General features: G+C 39.3%; 1 protein-coding gene and 1 pseudogene across 1 annotated transcript in view; both read left to right on the plus strand.

Moving 5' to 3' along the window:
- RBMX (RNA binding motif protein X-linked) overlaps positions 1 to 3,421 on the plus strand; it is a 66,342-nt gene extending 62,921 nt beyond the window's left edge. Inside the window, exons 11-12 of the mRNA XM_031660860.1 lie at positions 1,692 to 1,770; positions 2,153 to 3,421. The gene's annotated coding sequence lies outside the window, so the exon portion shown is untranslated. The remainder of the gene's footprint in view (positions 1 to 1,691; positions 1,771 to 2,152) is intronic.
- Positions 3,422 to 8,804: 5,383 nt separating this feature from the next.
- Positions 8,805 to 11,367, plus strand: LOC110740401 (annotated as a pseudogene).
- Positions 11,368 to 14,100: the final 2,733 nt, after the last annotated feature.

Consider the following 14,100-nt stretch of genomic DNA (forward strand, 5'->3'; position numbering starts at 1 on the left):
TCTGCTTGGCTGTATTAGCGGGTGAGATTCCTTTCTGTTTTTGCAGTCTCTTAGTGAGTTACTTGGAATGTGCATCATGCTCTGGTTTAATGCTGACTCAATAATAAAACGTTCTTTCTCTACTACCATTGTGGAGAGGAATTCTGGGTTAGGAGAAGATTTTGTGTTTAATTATATTTCCCCAACAATTTTGTTGATGAGAACATGGAAATATATGGTAGCTCCTGACATGAGCAGACAACTGACAGTCTGTAACCATAAAACAATCAGGTAGGAGACCTGGAATTATAAAAAGTCTTCTTTCTAGTGCTCTCTTTTTTGGGATTACTACCTAGACAATCCAACCTGTCCAAATTCAATATGTTACTATTAAATAAACATGGGTAATGTAGACTCTAAAATTCAATCAGGGTCATCATATGGTTGAAAAATATGGGAAGACAGGAATATTGCCTTCAAGTCTCTCTCTTAAATAGTTAATATCTCTCTGTCACATTTGTGATGGTTATGCACATGAGAATCCAGTTATGTAGTGGTGGGAGGATGGTTCTTTTGATTTGGATAGATTAACACATCCTTGGAGGGGTTTCATCCTGAACAAATGAGTTCCTGGTATTTATGGGATAAATATTGTTCTAAGAGTAGTGTTAAAAATGATTTAGGGCTGGTCAAAGTACAGTGCTGTTTACAACTAATTGATCACAACTGATTATAGATTTCTTGGTGTCTTCTCCACTCCCACTGTTTTACTTGACTAGCCTTAAAAAAGATTCAGATAGGCTGGGCATGGTGCCTCTCGCCTGTAATCCCAGCACTTTGTGAGGCCCAGGCAGGCAGATCACCTGAGGGCAGGAGTTTGAGGAGCAGCCTGACCAACATGGAGAAACCTTGTCTCTACTAAAAATACAAAATTAACCAGGCATGGTAGTGCATGCCTGTAGCGTGTGATGAGCCGAGATAGCGCCATTGCACTCCAGCCTGGGCAACAAGAGCGAAACTCTGTCCAAACAAAACAAAACAAAACAAAACAAAACAAAACAAAACAAAAGATTCAGATAGCCAGATGAAAAGAAAAAAGAGGGGAAATGCAAAAATTAAAAGCACTTTCTTTTTCATGGAGACCTCCTCCTCCTTTCTCTGCTGTGCCTGCTCCCTCTGCTTCCCCTGCATGTCCTTATCCTTCTTTGCTTCTAACTGACTGTAGTGGCTCCCAGGCAAGGGGGAGGTGATGATCTTTTAGAGAATAGATTTCCCTGTAAAGGGAGATGAAGGTACAACTTTCTACAACTGCCTGCTCTATTTGAGGATACAAGTTTGCCTGGTGGCCTAGCCCTGAGTCTACTTTATGTTTTAGACCAGATTCCACCTCCAGGAGGTCTTATCATCTACATACCACACAACACACAACTAGAAAGGCAGAAATAATAAAGAGACATTATCATGGGATGATTGAGAACTTGGATAAAAGACTGTGCTGTGGTTTGAATGTGTCCTCCAAATTTCATGTGTTGGAAACTTAATCCCCAAATTCGTATTTGATAGTATTTGGAGGTGGGGCCTTTGGGAGGCAGTTAGGATTAGATAATTTCATTAGAGTAGGGCCCCCATGATGGGACTGGTGGCTTTATAAGAAGAGGAAGAGAGACCTTAGCTGACATGCTGTTACTCTTTTGCCGTGTGATACCTTCCAGCACGTTATGTCACAGCAAGAAGGCCCTCACTAGATGCTGGCTCCTTGATGTTGTACTTCCCAGCCTCCAGAATCATAAGGTAAATAAACCTCTGTTCTTTATAGATTACTCAGTCTGTGGTATTCAATTATAGCAACAAAAAATTGGCTAAGACAGACTGTGTTCCCATATGAGGCAACAGAATGGAGAGTAGCTGCACTTGTCACTTGGAAAAAGACAGGCAACCAAGGTATTAAACTTATGAATGTCAAAACTGGAACTGAAGTGTTGTGTAGTTTACATTTTTATTGTCTCAATGTGAGGAAAACCAGACCTTCCTATTTGGATAGCCAGCAAAGCTGATGCCATTGAGTAGCTAGCTACCCAGGACTCTTGGGTGGTTCAGATCCTTTTCTTACTCATTTAAAGGCTTCTCTTCCCTGTGCCCCAGAAATATGCAGTACTATGCAGCATGTTTTCAGTTTACAGCCCCATGTGTGGAGATGTGTACTGGCTACTGCATGGAATTTTGCAACGAGCAGACTTTGATCCTTTGATGGAGCAAGGATGTTGGTGCCCAGAAGATTACCACATCAGGGGTATGGTGGCCAAGAGAAGTTGACTATCCACCATCCCCCACAAATATGGATAATCTGAGGATAGAGGTTCCTTGAAACCTTTCTTGTAAAGAGGAACTGGAAGATATTGCAGGTGTTCACTCATACGACAGGTGAGTACCTCATTAATTTCCATCAGTGACTTGTTCAGGCATTCTAAAAATTTATTGGCATGGATCCAAGGTCATATAAAAATTGCCCTCTGGCTCTAACCACCTTTATTTTAGCTCTCTCACTGACTATCCAAACCCAAATTAGGGAAAAGGTAGTAGGATGGCAAAGGCAAACTATTATTCAAATCTTAGCAGCAGCTACTCAGTTTTGGGATAATCTAAGAACAAAAACAGAAAAGAAGTGATTAAAGTTTGCTTTGTTCTCTGCTTAGTTAGAACTCTTTACTGAAGGGAATAACCCTGCAATGACCAATCCAGAAAGGGAAGAAAGAAAGATGGGAGGCTATATGTTGTTATTGCAAGAAGCCAGGGTGTTGGAAGAGGGATTGCAGAAGGACACTCTGGATGATGCAGAAACTGCAAAGATAAGAGAATTAGGAGAGCCTAGAACAAAACTTTCAGCGAGGAAATACTTGGCAGATGGTTCAAAATTGACAAATTGAGGGAATCCCAAAGGTGAGAACTAGTGGACTATAATGTGTCAATAACTTTTCCCATCTGGTGACAGGTTAATACAGGTTATGAATGTTTTGGGTCAGCCTTCTACTTGTCCCCTTTCCTCTGTCATTCCCATAGAGATAGGTCCTTTGACTAAGGAACATGTGTTCTTCATTTCTCCTGAATCTCCTATAAACCTACTGGTGAGAGACCTGCTGTGCAACTTAATAGCTACTGGATTCTGTACTGTGGATGAAGTGTCTGTGGAGCCTTTTGGGAGAAGGCACCTGATTTGGATACTATATACTTCTGAAAGAAAAGAGGTATGGCAAAGAGTGGCAATCTCATACTGTGCTGGAAAAGTCCCCACGAGCTGAAACAAGTCACTTAAATGTGAAGTAAAAAACTATAAATCTTCTAGAATAAAACACAGGAGAAAATCTTCATGACCTTGAGTTAGGCAAAGATTCTTAGATACAACACCAAAAGCATGACCCATAAAAGAAAAAATAAATAAACTGAACTTCATAAAAAATGAAAAAAAAATTGCATTTCAAAATACTCCATTGAGGAAATGAGAAGACAAGCCACAGACTGGGAGAAGATATTTGCAAATCATATATCTGATAAAGGACTTGTATCCAGAATGCATTAAGAACTCTGACAACTCAATCATAATAATGATAATAATAATCAGACAACTGAATTTAAAAGTAAACAAAAGACTTGAAGGAGCATTTAATCAAAGGGAATGACAATATTGGATTAATTTGAGATATAAAAAATAGCTTAACAAAAAGATGAGCCATGGCTATGTGTCAACAATATCCATTGTTGAGACCTCAATTAAACATAATAAAACCAGTTATAAAAGAATTAGAAGAACATGTAATCCCCATGCTTTGGAAGGCCAGGTTAGGAGGATCAGTTGAGGTTAGGAGTTTGAGACCAGTCTGGGCAACATAGTGAGACCTCGTCTCTACAAAAAATAAAAATAAAAAAAAATTAGCCGGGCGTGATGGCAGGTGCCTGTAGTCCTAGCTACTTGGGAGGCTGAGATGGGAGGATCACCTGAACCTTGGAGTTTGAGGTTACAGTGAGCCATGATCACACCACTGCACTCAAGCCTGGGTAACAGAGTGAGACCCTGTCTCAAACAAACAAACAAACAAACAAAAACAAAGGATAATTTAAAAGGAGTACTTACCCTGTAGTAATCCCACATTTCCAGTAAAGAAGAAAGGTAAATTTGATAAAGGTGGGTAAGCTCTGTATAGATTTGTACTGATTTTAGAGAAGTAAATTAATTTGTTGTCCCATTAACACCTGTAGTTACTAATCCTTCATCTATTCTGATGTCAGTATCGTCTGAAAAAAATATTTTTGTTTTTCTATGCTCTGCCCTCCCTTCCTCTCTCTCTCTCCCTCCCTCCCTCTCTCCTTCCCTCCCTCATTTCCTTCCTCCCTTCCTCCCTTCTTTCCTTCCTTCCCTCCTTCCCTTCTTCCCTTTTTTCCTTCCTTCTTTTGTTCCTTCCCCCTCTTTCTTTTCTTGTAAGTGGACAAGTCTAAATTCTTATTTGCTCATAAAGGAGTCTGATGCTTATGGCAGACAATTCCTCAAGGGTTTTGAGACTCCCCCTACTGTTTTATCTAGTCATTTACAGAAACACTTAGAGAAATTTGTTTCACCAGAAGGATCTATAATTTTTCAAAATATAGATGATTTTGCTGGTAGCTTCAGAAACTAAGGAGCAATGCAAAACGAACACTTTGACTTTGTTACAATTCTTTGCTTCACAAGGGCATGAGGCCTCACTAGATAAATTGCAACATTGCTTTTCTGAGTAAACTATTTAAGACATCTGTGTTCAGCTGTGGGCCTTAGAGTGGTACAATCTAAGAGTCATCTCATTTTGCAGATCTAACGGCCAAATGTAGTGCTGTGGTTGGAATGTTTATGTCTCATGCTCTCCCCAATTCGTATGTTGAACCCTAATCTCCAATGTGATGGTATTAGAAATAGGGCCTTAGGAGGTGATTAGGGTGTTGCCCTAATGAATGGGTTGAATGCCATTATAAAAAAAGGCCTCAGAGAGCTTCCTGGCTCCTTCCATCATGTGAGGATGCAACCAGAAGGCACCATCTATGAGGAAGTGAATCCTTACCAGACACTGAATTTACCAGCATCTTGATCTTGTACTTTCTAGCCTCCCAAAATGTGATTAATAAATGCCTATTGTTTGTAAGCTACCCAGTTTATGGTATTTTGTTATAACAGCCCAAATGGACTGAGACACAGTTTTGGTACTAATACGGTATTAAAGAGAGTAGATTCCAGGTTTTGCAGAGTGGGCAAAACCTCTGATGAAGCAACTACATGATAATCCTTCAGATCTTCTGGTTTGGTTCCTAGAATCTGAAGAGGCTTTTGAACAGCAGAAATTGGTGATAGCCTCTCTGTTAGCTTTGAAATGTCCAAAGTTTGAAAAATCTGACCTGATTTATGTAATATTCCTGTTCAAAATGATATAATAATGTTTATGAATTGGTAATGTAGTATGGCTAAAAGTGACCCACTTAAAAAGCTTCCTAGCTGCAGCGACTTATCACATGGCTTCGGAAGCTTATGCTTTATCTGCAATTAATTCTGCATAAGCAGATGAGTTAATACCAGTTAGCAGAACTGCAATTCTTAGTTCTGGAGTAAAAATAAACATAAAAATATAAACATAATAAATATATGTTTGGTGTCTGTCATGCAACAGATAACATTTTTTAAATAGAGGATTTTTGACTTCAATAACAACTAAAAAAATCACATGGAAAATTGATAGCTGATTTGTTAGGGACTTCACACCTGCTTTCTCAGGTACCAGTAATTCATTTTGCTGATAGAGCTGTAAAAGCTGCTTTTATTTATTTTTGATTTTTATGTTTTAGATAAAGTCTCTCTGTGTCACCCAGGCTGGAGTGCAATGGCACGATCTTGGCTCACTGCAACTTCCGCCTCCAGGGTTCAAACGATTCTCCTGCCTCAGCCTTCCAAGTAGCTGGGACTACAGGCATGTGCCATCACACCCAGCTAATTTTTATATTTTTAGTAGAGACAGGGCTTCGCCATGTTGGCCAGGCTGGTCTTGAACTCCTGACCTCAGGTGATCTGCCTGCCTCGGCCTCCCAAAGTGCTGAGATTATAGGCGTGAGCCACTGCGCCCTGCCAAAAGCTGCTTCTAAAACATGGCTGGCTCCAAACTTAGAAGCTCTATTTTTAATACGACAAGAAGTTTTTGTTCATTTTTTAAAATGTGCTTCACAAAAAGAAATGAGCAAATGAATTGAAAAAGGAGCTAAAAGAAATTTGATTGGACTGTGGGAATTACCTAACAGTAATTCCTATACTTCAGTCCCAATTTGCTTGGTTAGTGGTGGTGTGTCATCGACACAATGATGTGAACAAAAGAGGAATTTTAAAGGCATTAGACCCCTACTAGGCCTACCAAAAAGATACAATTGTTCACAACATATTAAAGAGATTTGCTATGTAATGTATGCTATTGATATGCTATTCTTTACGGGCACTCCATATATAAGCACAGGAAGTTCTCTGTAACCAACTTTACCAGGAACGTGGTGGCAGTTAGATTTCACAGAACTAATGCTTATAAAAGGCAAGAGATATTGTCTAGTTGTGGTATGTATGACATTTGATGGCCTGAAATCTTTCTGTCTTCAAAAGCTGATCTTCAGTTAAGCAAGATGAATAAACTCTAAAGATCTACTGTACAACATTGTGCCTATAGCTAGTAATACTATATTGTACTCTCAAAAATTTGTTAAGAGGGTAGATCTCTTGTTAAATGTTCTTACCACAATCAAATAAAATTTAAAAAGCTGATGTTTGGAACAGGAAACCAAACACCGCATGTTCTCACTCATAAGTGGGAGTTGAACAATGAGAACACATGGACATGGGGAGGGGAGCATCACACAGTGGGGTCTGTTAGGGGATGGGGAGCAAGGGGAGGGAGAGCATTAGGACAAATACCTAATGTATGCAGGGCTTAAAACCTAGATGACGGGTTGATAGGTGCAGCAAACCACCATGGCACATGTACACCTATATAACAAACCTGCACGTTCTGCACATGTATCCCAGAACTTAAAATAAAAATAAAAAACTGATGTTCAGGCAGTGGTAAAGTTTCTCTTAAAACTCACAATTCCCACTTCTGGGATACCAGAGCACATTGACTAGGACAGAGGAAGTCATTTTACTTCTACTGTTGCCCAGGAATTATGCCAAATGTGTGCAGATTCCTATAAACCTCAGTCCTTTGGACAAGTAGAGTGAATGAATCAAACTCTAAAATTAAACTACTTGGCCAAGATTTAGTAATCTAACACGTTAAAATGGCTTAGAGCTTTGCCACTAGCCTTATCAAAAATTAGAGTGACCCCTGCAAGTAAGCATAGTATCTCTCCCTTTGAACTTATGGTTGGCAGGCCTATGAACTTGGGTCTGAGACCATGTTCTGTTCCCAATTTAACTGAATCCTCTCATAATAATGTTCAATAGTTAAAAGGCCTTCTCTTTTCCCTAGAAACCCTGAGACTTAAAGTTATAAGGACTTGCCTGAGTCAGTCTGCCACCCTTATAGAACAGTAGACTTCATCCACATAAAGGTATTTCAAAGGAAAGACAGGTTGTCACACCATTGGGAGAGACCCTTTCAGGTGCTGCTGATCACTCATACTGCTATCAAAGTGAAGGAGAACCATAGCTGGATTCATGCTTTCTATGTGAAGCCAGCACCGCAGGAGGACTAGACAGTTGTTCCCACAAAGAACTTTGCTAGAGTAATGGATATTGGTACTGAACTCAACTGAAAAGAGGTATTCTTTATTTTTAAAAAAATTTTTTCATACACGGTATCACTCTGTCCCCCAGGCTGGAGTGCTGGAGTGCAATGGTGTGATCTTGGTCACTGCAACCTCCGCCTCCCAGATTCTAATGATTCTCTTGCCTCAAAAAGATGTATTCTAAAAAATTGATTGCTATTCTCATAGTACTACTCAGGCAGAGGTTATTTGAATCACCACAATAAAGAATCACATTTATTGGAAAGCAAACATTATTACTACACCAAAATTTCTGCACTCCCAGTAATGGTTCCTCCAACTACATATTTCCAATGAGCTCTAAACTGTACTCCCATTGTGGATATGCTCTGGATTATTGGCCAAGTACAAGTGAGATCATCCTCATTAGTAATTTTTGATAATAACAAAGTTAAAGTAATTAGTATGCATCCAGGTACTCAAGTTCTAACTTTAACACAAAAATGTTTTATTAACTGGCTTGATTGAAAGAATGACATAAAAAAGAAAAATATCTAATTAACAGATGAACAGAAATCTGGCACCTACAGATTACTAGCAACCACAAAAGACAGATATAGTGTCACTACTAACATTGGGAGGCAGATTTTCTCCAGTATGGGTGGATAAACAAAGGTGGATGCCTGTTATTTATAGAGATTTAGCTGACTGTTATATAACTATTTAGACCAGTGGAAAAAATGGCCCATAGGATGGATTTTTCCTTAAGGCTTAAAACACTAAAGTTGGCTGGACATGGTGGCTTACACCTGTAATGCCAGCCCTTTAGGAGGCCAAGGCAGGTGGATCGCTTGAGCCCAGGAGTTTATGACCAACCTGGGCAACACAGCGAGGCCTCATGCCCTACAAAAATATAAAAATTAGCTGGGTGTTGTGGTGTGTGCCTATAGTCCCAACTACTTGGGAGGTTGAGGTGGGGGAATTGCTTGAACCCAGGAGTTTGAGGTTTCAGTGAGCTATGATCATGCCACTGCACTCCAGCCTGGGTGACAGAGTGAGACCTTGTCTCAAAAAACAAAACAAACAAACAAAAACAAAAAAAGAAAACATGAACAAAAAACCAAAAACCAAACACAAAGCAAATTAAAGTTGTGCACATTAAACACTAGAAGTTCAATCCGTACTCTAAAATCAGTGTCTTGTAAGACTTTTAACTAGATGATGGCCATGGATTTCTTTCTACTTCTCATCTTAAAACAAAGTTATTTAGGAAGATGGAGCAATCACTGAATGGCCTAAATTACCATGTAAATGTGATGTTACTCATGTAATTGATGGAAACTCAGGAGAAATTTATTGGGGCATCAAAGAAAAACTCTTAATTAAAAACTGAAATTAGCATGGTTCTGAGTTAAGCTACTCTATAGGCTTGGATTGGGCAAGACTTCATGAGGAACTACAAAATATTGCTCCATAGTTAATTATTTGAAAGTGCAAGCAATAAAGAAATCACAACAATTTGTAAAATTAATGTATGAATGAAACTTTTTTTGTTGCTAATTAAGACTTCGGGCTTCTGCCATCTTTTCAGCCTCAGCTGGATAGGCACAGAGACACTTCTGAAAGGAACATAATGGTGGCTGCCCAAGGAGAGCCCCAAGTCCAGTTCAAATTGGTATTGGTTGGCGATGGTGGTACTGGAAAAACTGCATTCATGAAATGTCATTTGACCAGTGAATTCGAGAAGTGTGTAGCCACCTTAGGTGTTGAGGTTTATCACCTTGTGTTCCACACCAACAGAGGATCTATTAAGTTCACTGTATGAGATACAGCTGGCCAGGAGAAATTTGGTATACTGAGAAATGGCTATTATATTCAAGCCCAGTGTGCCATTATAACATTTGAGGTAACATCCTGAATTATTTACAAGAATGTGCCTAACTGGCATAGAGATCTGGTATGAATATGTGAAAACATCCTCATGTTGTATGGCAACAAAATGGATATTAAAGATGGGAAACTGAAGGAAACATCTATTGTCTTCTACTGAATAAAGAATCTTCAGTATTATGACATTTCTGTCATAAATGCCAAAAAGTATAACTTTAAAAAGCCCTTCCTCTGTCTTGCTAGACAGCTCATTGGAGACCCTAACTTGGAATTTGTTGCCATGCCTGCTCGTGCCTCACCAGAGGTTGTCATGGACCCAACTTTGGCAGTGTAGTATGAACATACTCTAAATCAGAGGTTGCTTGGACAACTGCTCCCCCAGATGAGGATGATGACCTGTGAGAATGAAGCTGGAGCCCAGTGTCAAAAGTCTACTATTATAGGCAGCTGTTCTGTGATGTCAAGTGGTACACTGTGTGTGCCACTTTATTATCTAGCTAAGGGCAACATGTGCTCCATCTGTGGGATGCTGAAGGAGATGAATGGGCTTTGGAGTGAATGTGACAGTTTAAAAAATACCTTCATTGTTTGGACCTGCATATTTAGCTGTTTGGGAATGCAATTGATTTCTTCTTGAGTTTCAAATGTAAGACTGCTACTGTCACATCACAATATTCAGTTGTGCCTAACTGGCATAGAGATTTGGTATGAGTATGTGAAACATCCTTATGTTGTTCAGTGGGGAAATTTTGTTTGTTACTGTCATTGCCATTCCTTTTTGTTTAGAATCAGAATAAAAGTGTATTTCAAATATCTTTTAAAAATCTAATTTAACTATTCAGCATTAGTATAATATATTCAAAGGTTTTTTCCCCAAGGCAGATAAAAATTTCTGAAAATTTCACTTTCTACAAATTTAGTAATTCTGATGTTCTATCATGCTTCTAATAATTGCTTTGCTTTGTATTTTACTACAGATTTGCTGATTTTAGATGGCTACAACTGCCCAGAGAAAGGGGAAAAAACCAAAATAAAGATAACTAAAAAAAATTTCACGTTACTATTTTATAGTAATACAGGCAGGAGATTGTAAGGACAGATACAAATTAACAGTAAGAGGCTTAGTTACCCCAGTTGAAAATAAGGCATGAGATTTCTCTCCCCTCCTTTTTTCCAGAACATTTATTTGAGAAAACTTATAATTGTAAGCACTTTCTCCTCTCTTTTAAATGTGCATAAATCCTTTTGCAGACTAAATAGGTCTTTTGCCATCTTTGTGACCCACAAATATCTTTCTCAAGAATGGACCTAAGAGTCATCTCTTTGAAATGTAAACATCAAGGGAGAAAGCATCCTCATTTCCCAGTTCCGGTGGGAGGGTAGCAGCCTAACTTTGGTCGCCATCTTACTCCAAGTGTCAGAATCACTTCCTGTCATAAAGATATGAGAATTTTATTTTTCCCCTGGATAAAGCCAATTAGCTAACACAATGGTAATGGTAACCTGGTGTCTTAGTCTGTTTGTGCTATTATAATGAAATACCACAGACTAGGTAATTTATAAACAACAGAGATTTATTTCTCATGGTTCCAGAATCTGGAAGGTCCAAGATAAAGGAATGGACAGATTTGGTGTCCGGTTGTTACTGGAAATGAGTCCTGATCCAGACCCCAAGAGAGGGTTCTTGGATCTTGTGCAAGAAAGAATTCGAGGCAAGTCCATAGAGCAAAGTGAAAGCAAGTTTATGAAGAAAGTAAAGGAATAAAAGAATGGCTACTCCATAGGCAGGGCAGCCCCGAGGACACTGCCCATTTTTATGGTTATTTCTTGATTATATGCTAAACAAGGGGTAAATTATTCGTGCCTCCCCTTTTTAGACCTTAGAGGGTAACTTCCTGATGTTGCTTTGGCATTTGTAAACTGTCATGGTGTTGGTGGGTGTGTAGCAGTGAGGATGACCGGAGGTCAGTTTCATTGCCATCTTGGTTGTGGTGGGTTTTAGCCAGCTTCTTTACTGCAAACTGTTTTATCGGGAAGGTCTTTATGACCTGTATCTTGTGCCAACCTCTTATCTCATCCTGTGGCTAAGAATGCCTTAACCTCTTGGGAATGCAGCCCAGTAGGTCTCAGCCTTATTTTACCCAGCTCCTATTCAAGATGGAGTTGCTCTGGTTCAAACGCCTCTGATGTGGGTGAGGGCTTGATCTCTGCTTCCTTGTTGCTGCATCCTCTGTCTTAATTAGCCCAGAAAGACCCATGTTGGACTTCTACAGAACTTTAAGATAATACCTGTGTGTGTTTTTTTAAGTCACTAAGATTGTAGCAATTTGTTACTGCATCAATAGAAAACTAATAGAACAAGGTATTTCCCAACAAATGAGTGCAATTCTATGGAGAAGATTGCAGTTATAAGCTGTTAGCAGCAGCACTCCCAGGAACTGGAGGGTGGGTGCACTCATCGTTAAAGGGTTGGCAGTGTCCACTTTAGTAAATCTGCCTAATTCTGGGATGCAATTTAAGGAAGGCTACTGTTTATGATTTTGGTTGCTTTTTGTTGGTTTGTTTTGGTTCTTTTTAGAGAGCTATTCCTTACCTCAAGGTAAAAAACATATTCTCTTATATGTTCTTTAAATACATTTTTAGTTGGGTTTTACACATATAAAGATTTAATCCATCCCTTCCAAAATTTGTGTACGTGTGTGGTAGGAGGTGGAAATTTACCTTTTTCCAGATGATAGCGAATTGTCTCAATTTCATTTATTGAGGAGTCAGTCTTCTTTCCCTATTGATTTGAAATATTATGTCTATCATAAACCAAATCCACAAATGCACGGGTTAGTTTCTGGGCACTAGTGATTTGCTCACCTAATCCCAAATCAGCACTACACTTATTTAATTATTATAACTTTACAGTATGACTTCGTGTCTTATGAGTAAAATTTGTTTTCTTTATCTTAAAAAATTGTCTTGGCTTTATGAGGGGGTGATGATGGTATTGGTGATGTTGACTTCATCTCTTATTTAAATATATATATGTAAATATATATGTAAACAGCTTTATTGAGATGTAATTTACACACCGTACAATTAACCCACTTAAAGTGTACAATTCAGATTTTTAGCATACTCACAGACATGTGCCAGCATCGCTGCAATCAACTTTAGAAACCCTGTACCAAATAACATCCTATGAAGAAACCCTGAAAGAAATTCCTCATTCTCCCTTCCCCCTGAGCCCCTGGCAACCTCTAATCTACTTCCTATCTCTATGGAGTTGCCTGTTCCAGATAATAAATAAAAATGGAATCATACAGTGTGTGATCTTTTGTGTCTGTCTTTTTAACATAATGCTTTAAAGGTTCATTCATGATGTAGCCTGTATTGGTACTTCATTCATTTTTATGAGTAAGTAATATTCCATTATAATGATAGTGACTGGAAGCAGCCAAATGCCTAGGCAGATAGAGGTGGGTCGCTAGTGAAACCCCACCTTCAAACCCAAAACAGCCTGAAACCCAGGGCCCAGAGTGAGAACTTCTATTCCTGTTTGCCTGCTCTCTCCTGATTGGTTCTTTCTGAATAATGCCTTTTAGCCAATTGAATGTTGCCTTTTCCAATACTACCTAGGGCCCACCCTGTGCACGTCCTCTACCTAAAAAGACCCCAGACACAGTCAGTAGAGAGAAAGAGATGGCCTGCCTTCAGGGAAGAGACCTCCTGACTTCGGGGAAGATGACCTGCCCTTCCCATTCCCTTTCCAGCTCTCTTCTCTGCTGACAGCCATTTTAATTGCTCAGTAAAATTCTCTACCTTCACCATCCTTCAGTTGTCGGCGTGACCTCAGACGTGCACCACCACACCCGGCTATTTTTTTGTATTTTTAATAGAGACATGGTTTCACTATGTTGCTTAGGTTGGTCTCGAACTCCTGATCTCAAGTGATCCGCCCTCCTCAGCCTCCCAAAGTGCTGGGATTACAGGTGTTAGCCACTGTGCCCAGCTGACATTTGATATTTGACAAAAGTACCAGAACAATTCAATGAGAAAAGATAGCCTTTTCAACAAATGGCAATGGAACAATTGAAGATCCATTTACAAAAAAAGAACCTCAAACTAAACTTCACATCTTATGCAAAAATTGATTAAAAATGTATCATTGACCTAAATGTAAAACATAAAAAGCATAGGAGAGAATTCTTTTTTTTTTTTTTTGAAACGGAGTCTCGCTCTGTCACCCAGGCTGGAGTGCAGTGGCACGATCTCGGCTCACTGCAAGCTCCGCCTCCCGGGTTCACGCCATTCTCATAGGAGAGAATTCTTAGGATTTAGGACAAGGCAGAGTTTTTAGACTAGACACCAAACATATGGTCAATAAAAGGAAAAACTGACAAATTGGACCTCATAAAAATTAAAAACTTCCTCAGCAAAAGCCTGTGTGGAGAGGATGAAAAGACAAGCTACAGACTGGCAGAC

The sequence above is a fragment of the Papio anubis genome, chromosome X (genome assembly GCF_008728515.1).
Source record: "Papio anubis isolate 15944 chromosome X, Panubis1.0, whole genome shotgun sequence".
NCBI classification, from domain to species: Eukaryota; Metazoa; Chordata; class Mammalia; order Primates; family Cercopithecidae; genus Papio; species Papio anubis.